Here is an 8,747-nt window from a genome sequence, read left to right as displayed (position 1 = left end):
CCCATCACCTTACGCTTGTAAATGAATACAGTTGCAACTAACCCTTATCATTTGTTTAGTGCAAGAAAAATAGAGTGAAAAAGACAAAATATAGCCAAAAAATAGAAAGATAAATACAATGTATCCAAACTATATTTTTTTATATTTAAATAAATCTATGCAATGAATGAGTTATAATATATTGTCTTTGTACTCCACTCCATCTCTATATTAATAGCATTTCATTTTGCTTCTTACAAAAATCTATAATGTATCTTTAATTATATTCAATTGCTTTTTTACATTTAAGAAAATCTATCCATGACAGTTCAAAAATAAATCTGGGAGATGATATCTTATATTTAATTTTTCCATTAAATATCAAGAAGTCATAAGTATGAATGATAATGAGTTAAATTCGATTTCCTTAAACTTTAAGTAAGATTTCAAGCTCAAATTTTATAAATAAAAAAATGTTTGAAAAAAATGATCCTGATGATTAAAATTTAATCATTAATAAAATTAATAAATATTTTACACTAGTGTTCTGGTGAAAGAAAACCTTTCCCGTTAAATTTACCTTGTATTGTATGATATATAGGCTAAGCACAGTGGTTGTTGACATGCTATAGGGGTGTTTATGTAAAATAAAGTTCACCTGAAATGTTCATGTATGCTGCTAGAATAGGGACGGGAAAAAAAAGTGAATTGAATTGTGCGAGAATTAAGCCGAACTGAAAACAATTCGTTCGAACCAAACTTAATTGAAAAAAGTTGTAAAAGTTCGAATCAAAATGCTCTATGAATCGAGCTAAACTATTTTTTTAAGTGAATTGTATTCTAAAAAATTAGTTTTTCAGTTTCAAATCAACATTTTTCTTACTTAGTTTTAGATTAAACTGTGTCTGTGCTCGAAATAATTCATTACACTATTTACACTTGTAATTTGTTACTATTTAACTTCAAATATTGTTGGTGTAGTCAATCTAATAGTAAAGGATTAAATCCAATTTGTAATCTTCAACTGTCTTGATTTTCTTATGGAATGAAAAAACAGAGGGTTGCACAATAACGAGATATTAAAGCTTACCCTTCATCTTCTTATACAATATATGTATGAGTGGTCTAAACGACTTTATCCAATAGATAAAAAAACCTATATTTTAGGTTCGTATGTTCAATTAGCATGAGTACGCGTGCCACCTTACACTGAATATGAACTCAAACATACCAATAAACCAATAGTATTTTATTATTCTAATCTCAAAAGTGGTTTCATTTGGATTTCAATCATGCTAACAATTAGATTTGTGGTCCACATTTTGCACATTTGAAGGCATAACAAAATTATAGGCTTAACTGACATTTTACTACCGGAAAAATATTTCATTTTGATTTTATTACTTAAAATTATCATTCCTTTTTATTTTTGTATTTTACATTTTTATGTTAGATATATTGTAGTATATATGATAAGTAAAATTTCATTAAATGATGTCGTAACAAATTAATAAAGTATCATATCATCAATTACATATCATTTAATAAGGATAAAGTATCACATCATTAATTATAAATCATTTATGAATCTTTCAATAAAAGTGAGTATTAAAATATAAAAAGTATGTGGTACTAAAATAGAAATAATATTAATTTAAGTAGTAAAATCAAGACGATGTATTTTACTAACAATAAAAAATTATTTAAGTCAAAATTGTATGTTGAAACAAATTCCTTAGTTTACTTATAGACCAATTTACTATTATACAAAACACATATTTTTCATATAATGTTAGCTTCTTAAGTTACATTCTGTGAGGGAGAAACGAAGGAACGATGTCTAGTTTTGTTTTGTATATTAAAGGAAGGTTAATAGAGAGAGTAGCTGGTTTGAACAAACATAATTTAAAAAGGCCACCATTACATTATTTACCTCAATATATCATTCTAATGAATGATAATTCGAACAAATGAATTTAATTATTTTTATAACTAAAATTATTTAATAACTTCCTAAATCATTACACCACTACAACTTTAAAAAAATAATAAAGGAAAACAATTAATGTGATTAGTAATACATTATTCCCCAGAGAAATATATGAACATTATTTAATATTGAATGTAATATTTTTTAAAATTAAAATTATTTTTATTTCAATTTATTCCGCATACCAAAATTTAGATGTGACAATCAAGTGTCTCTTACAATCTTGATAAAAAAAGAATGTAATCCTTTTATGTCAGTCTTCTAGCACCATGACTGTGGAAAATGTCACCTACAAGAATTTCCACTCTCAAATCAATTCAAGTTCTAACTTATAGGCATAGATATGGAGTAGAGAAATAGCATACCCTTTTCTTTGCATGATCAAGTTTATACGGAAGCTCCTTTCTTGTTCCTCGATAAATATTTCCTTATGGGCCACAACTAATAAACACAACTAATTTTTTTTTAAGTTGCATATTGAGAAGAAAAAAACTAAGAAATCAAGCTGCCTTATATATATATATATATATATATATATATATATATATATATATATATATATATATATTCCTAACTCTACCCGGTTCATCAAAGTGTCCCCTCACTATCTCTATTAATCACCCCCTCACACGATATCCAAAAAAACTTAGAAAGTGAAGATATATAACTGTTCACAGCTAGAGAGAAAGAAACAAAAAGAAAGACTCACTCACACACGGTCACACACCATGAAGCTCGTTTGGTGTCCAGAATCAGCATTGAAAGCATACATCGACACTGTTAAATCAGTAAGGACCCTTTAATTCAAGAGAAGCATCAATCACATAATAATGTATAACTTTCTTTCTTTAGCTGCTTCATTTTCTTTTCTTGTTCTTTATCCCTTTCTGTCCCTCTTGATTTTCATATACGTAATTTGTTTGGCACAGTTACAACTTTGGTTGTATATGATGTATGTAAATTTGGTTATGCATGCAACAAAGTAATTGATATTTTATAAACTTAAAGATTCTGTAGTAATTAAACACATACCAAATGGATGGATATATCTTCCGGTTGAATTTCAATATGATGAATTGATATTCTTGGCCTTTGATTGTTGTTTTTGCAGTGTGAGAAATTAAAGGAATTGGGGTACCAGAGTTGCTATCAGCCATGGCTGCAGGATGGAACACGAAATTCAAAGTAGAATCATGGTCCTACGAGGGTAGATTTCGCTAGGGTTATGAGGATGGCCAAAGTGGGTCCAAAAGGAGCAGTTTTGCATGCAAGAATGCATCACCTTACTTAATTAATTGCACCTTAATGTGGGTCTATTTGCACACTTACCTTTCACACGTGTTATGAATAGGGCCACCTAGCAGACTTTGAACTCACTATGAATTTCGAGTTCCCTCGCGCAGTCATGATGAAACTCAGGTGCTCCAAATTCCTTAAATTTCTCACACTGCAATTATAACAACACAAACCCAAATTAATCATATAGAAATTCAACCCAGAGATCCATTAGCAATTAGTGCAAATCTTTTTCCAAGAATTTACAAAATTAATTAATCGGTGAAATTGAAAGAAGGGGATTCATAATCTTGGAACGTAATTTAGTTACAAACATTCTTGTTCTATGAAAGAAATTAAGGTTCTTGATTTAGAATAAACGCATAATTAATTAGTGTAACACCCACGTTGGTTATTTTCACACAATTTAATATTAGAAAGGTTTTATAATATGTGTATACCTGCTGGAGATCGAGATGCTTGAATCCATCCATGTCCACGACGATCTTTGCCTAATCCAGGAAACAATCTTGCAATCTTCATCTAAATCATATGCAAAGAAGAAAAGAACGAAACAATTAAAATAGAATGAGTTTGTGTACCTGACAAATGTACCTCTCTTCCCCTCTCCTCCCTCGTCTCCACTCAGAAAATGTACCTGAGAAATGTACCTCTCTTCCCCTCTCCTCCCTCGTCCTTACACCGCTTTCTCAGTTTCCAAAAGTCCCCTAAACTGATTACACTTTACAGTTATTCCTATTTATAGGCAGTTGTTGGTTTGCTGACACAAACTCAAAAATAGGAATGATACCTGAAATAAGTTGGGCCATGAATGGAAACTGCAAATCTTTCTCAATTAACCTATAACAAAAAGATATAAGGTGATATTCTTTCCTGATGAGCACATGTACAACAGTAAAAGATAACATCAAATGTTTGGAAGATCATTTTTATGCATTACACCCATTGTAAAGATTTTATAAGATTAAATGTTATAGTTTTGAATTCCAATACAAAAGTGATCAAATATTTAACATTATTGAGTTCATCAAGAAACAAGTGAAAACAACAATATTTCTAAAGGCATCCAATAGAACATAAGCATTTTCACATTCAATGAAATCATCAGGTGCTTAATAAAAAATACGTGACTCAGATCATTAGTGATTAATCATTACACAGAAAGTGTAATCACAATTCACAACAGATTGACACTCTCTTCCCACACATCTCAAAATGATCAATAAAACTTTTGAGAAGCATCAAAATCATTTTAACCAAACAACAAAGAAAATTACCTCTGCAATTTGCTTACTTGGTTTTTGTTTTTCTGTCACATTATTATATCTTATTATGCTTCGAAAGAATGCCCCTTCTATGTTCTTTTTCTGGCCTGGGATATGCATATAGCATTACCACATTCAAAGAAAGTCTCCCAAAAATGCTCTAGAGCAAAATTTTCAAATACAGGCAGTAAGCATGACCAACCTTTCTAATACCAAATGTTCAAAGCAATCTAAACCTTCCAAAAAAGAAAGCTTCTCTATCTATCTATCTATCTATCTCTGACCAACTGCCACTTTGAAATTTCCTTAGAAAAAAAAATTCTAATTTTAAAACATAGTATATATAAAGGTTCAGGTATTTGAATTAACTTCTTAATAAAGGCAAAAGCTCACACGTGCACACATAAAATTGGTGTTGAGGAAACAAGAACTAAAAAAATATATCATACTAATTTCAACTTTTAAACTCAAGTTTGTTTCAATTTATTTAGTTTTTTGTAAAAGTAATTATTTCCATCTCTTTCAAAAACCTCTATTCAGGAAACTGCAAACTTGAAATATTTTCTTCATTTAACCAATCCAAACTCTCACAAATGAATCATCAATTAATATTCACCACTCAAAACAGGTAATAGGACTAATTCAGCATCAATTTCACTTAAATCCACAATTTTTTCACACTTGACTGGGAAAAACCACCAAAGCAAATTCAGCACATACAATGCGACACCGTACCTGAGAAGACACTACTTGGCTGAGAATTTCACCGTCACTTCACACCTATACAGCACACACAAAAGCCATTAAACGACAAACCAAACCATCAAACACAAAAGGATAAGAACGAAAGAAAAAAACCAAAGGCAAGATTACTTACGACAGCATCGGCGGTATCGTCGCAGCGACAACATCGCCATCACGTTTCGATGCGGCAAGCGACGATTTGAGTGCAAGTTGGTTTCTGTGGAAAGTGGTGAGTGCGGAGAAAAGAGAAGGTGGTGGCTTTGGGAAGAAGTTTAGGCACCAAAGTGCTGATAAAAACCAAACACGTGAATCGCTACCAAACACGTGGCTTTCAAGACTTTAACGGCTGAGATTGAATCAGGTATACAACATAGACTCATTCTAATTTTATTTTTTCGTTCTTTTTTCTATGGAGAATGATTTTGACAAGATTGCAAGCATAATTCAATATTCTTAATTTCCAGGGTCAGACAAAGAACTTCGTGGACATGAATGGCTTCAAGGCATCTCTCCAACAGGTAAACATATGCAAAAGCTTTCTAATATTAAATTGTATGAGAAGAAACAATCGTGTGTTACATAAACTAATTGTGCGTAATTGTGTTCTAAAATCAAGAATTGATCTTTCTTTTTTCTTCATATATCAAGAATCTTTGTAATTAAAATACCTTGTTCAATTTCAAGATTAACTATGAATCATTCTTTCAAAGTATTTAAATTAATTAATTGGTAAATTCTTAGAAAATATCGTAACAAAAAATTATTAGAAAAAGATTCGCTCTAATAGAAAATATTCAATATATTGGTCAATTAATTTGCAATCAAATATATTTATCGAATCAAGTAGTCCAGCACCACTAACATATACAAATGAATTAACTTAAGAAAACCAAATATTCAATATATGGATCAATTAATTTGCAATCAAATGTATTTATCATCAAAATTATTATTTATAGACCACATATATCCTTTTACCAAAGACAATCATGCTTGAGTGGGGTAAAATATTATTATGAATAGTAAAACTCACTAAATATTTGCTTTGACAGAATCCTCCTGCTAAATATTTAATGTAGTTGTATACTCAAGATTCAATCCGGGTATTGATTTTTAGAGAAAAAAGATAATACACTCTTAGTGTAAAAAGTTGTATTCAATCTTAATCTATCATGTATGATAAATTTGTTAACTTTTAAAATATTTATCCTAATTTAATTCATAAATGATGTATGATTGAATGACAGTATAAAACTATACGACACTATCAATACATGAACATTAAACTTTTAATTTTATTTAGTCATCTTCTAATATTTAGTTAATTAAATAGTCGTTCCTAAATTATATGTAGTTTAAATTGAAATTTTGATCCTTGATTTGAAAGATGGACAATTTTGGTCGAGATGTTAAATAACTTCTGTTGACTGTCAAGATGTAAACGTTGACCAAAATAATTAGCAACGTGGCAAGAGAATTTTTAATTTATTAATTAATTATAATTGATAGAGTTATTAATTTAATTATGAATGTATTAAAAAAAATATTACCCTAGGAATGTGATGCTTTGAAAACACTACTTAAAGGGGAGCAATTGCCATCAACTACGAAATGCAATAATATTATATTTTTTCAATAAGAAAAAGATTTTATTAATAATATAATTATTTGAGTTGAGCATTAAGTTGTGTGCATTGTAGGCTATTAAAAAAAACAATCTCAGAAACATATTTATTGATCCGCCTATGTAGAGATGTTAAGTAGGGGTGTGTATGGTTAGGGGTCACTCGAGAATTCAAATTAATCAAATCTAATTGGAACAGTATTGATTATGTCATTTATGTATTGGGTTTGATTTTTTATTGAGTAGTTTATTTATGTGGGTCAAAATTGAACAAATCGATCAAAATCTTATGGGTTGGGTCATAGGTTTAAATTTATAGATCCGGTCAAAATCAAACCGATCAAAATTTTTATAATTGTTTGATTTGACTTTAAATACCATTAATATTGGAACTCTAAGGCACTACAAAAAAGGCATGCTTTAGTGATCGACTGATTCGGTCGCTAAATCTCTTAGCCACTCAAATAGCGACTGAATAATGTACGTCGCAAAAACCCTAGTCGCTAAACCCTCAGCAACCGAATTTTCATTCGGTTGCTATTTCACCACCAAACTACTGAGTCGCAAGCACACAAAATTTGGTAGTTAGATATTTTGCTTGGGACCAAATCAGCAACCAAGGTTTGGGGTAGCTAATTTGGTTGCTAACAGGTAATTAAATTTTTAATAAAATAAATTAAAATAAGATTTGTTTATTAATTTAGTCGCTGATAAAAAATTAAATTTTAATTGTAAAATAAATTAAAATAAAGGTCGTTCGCTACTAAATAATAAAGTTTTAAAAAATAATAATTTCGGTTGTTGATTCGGTCGCTAATTTTACATTCTAAAATGTTTTTTAAATGTTTTTTGTCTAGTTTAACAATTAATTTTTAAATTTAAAATAAATTAAAAAACAGCTCGATTGTTCAAAGAAAATATGCCATTATTTTTATTTATTAGATTTTAACCTGTTTAATAATTACCCGCAGTAAATATAATTGTTAAGATTAAGATTTAATAGATTTTTTCATTTATTAGATTTTAACCTATTTAATAATTACCCGCTGTAAATATAATTTTTTTCATTTATTAGATTTTTCATTTTTTCAGCAACTTGTGATGATATAATATTTCAAATTACAAGAGATAAGTATATAATATTTTCAAACACATGAAGATGTCATTTTAAAACTGCTCAAGAAAGAGTTCGTTGCTGAAAAACTTATATTGAATGTAAATAAAGCTAATCCAAACACACTATGAGACTGCATAACAGAAACATGCTATATTAACAACCCTACCACTTCACACCCAACTTTAAGGACTTTTTGTCATAATTTTTTTTTTCAATTGTCTTCTCCTTGTAGAAGGGTTGCATTGTATCAATCAGCTTATAATGCATATCAGGAAAAATAACATTCAAGAAATAAATGAACTTAAATCATTTATAGCAAAGATGTGCAATGAGTTCTAAGTTCTAACAGTTAAACATAAGTTGAAAGGAGATGTTAGAGGCTTAGACACGCACAAACATTGTCATCACAGACCAAACAACTTGCTTTGGTCCTTATCAGAATCGAGGAATGTTCTCAGTCATCACAGCCCTTGCTCATATTAAAAAGAACAATACACGAACCCAAATTAAAAAAAATGTAAAAATAAATAAAAATGCTGTGGGGGAGGGTCGCCTTCACTGGAAATCACCCCAACATAAGAAGAGAGCAGCAAGTTTTTTTTTTCTGGTGCATGACAAAAAAACAAAAAAGGAGGAAGTGGGTAAAAGAAGAAAAAAAATGGAGTAAAGGTGCACCATGTGGCTGTGGGTGAGATGAATCTGAGGGTCTATAAGTGTATCCACAATAAACCA

General features: G+C 29.7%; 1 long non-coding RNA gene and 1 other non-coding gene across 2 annotated transcripts; both read right to left on the bottom strand.

The window, feature by feature from the left end:
- Positions 1-4,043: 4,043 nt before the first annotated feature.
- On the bottom strand, positions 4,044-5,527 carry LOC114405594. Its single transcript, XR_003665278.1, has 3 exons — positions 5,408-5,527; positions 5,266-5,310; positions 4,044-4,105 (listed from the first exon to the last, which is right to left on the bottom strand). It is a non-coding gene; the product is annotated as an uncharacterized LOC114405594 (long non-coding RNA).
- A 2,864-nt stretch (positions 5,528-8,391) lies between these two features.
- On the bottom strand, positions 8,392-8,485 carry LOC114407943. Its single transcript, XR_003665750.1, has one exon. It is a non-coding gene; the product is annotated as a small nucleolar RNA snoR126 (small nucleolar RNA).
- Between the last annotated feature and the right edge of the window lie 262 nt (positions 8,486-8,747).

This window comes from Glycine soja, chromosome 3 (assembly GCF_004193775.1).
Source record: "Glycine soja cultivar W05 chromosome 3, ASM419377v2, whole genome shotgun sequence".
NCBI lineage: Eukaryota > Viridiplantae > Streptophyta > Magnoliopsida > Fabales > Fabaceae > Glycine > Glycine soja.
Note: the sequence above shows the minus strand (reverse complement) of the source record. Positions and strands in the feature narration are given on the sequence as shown.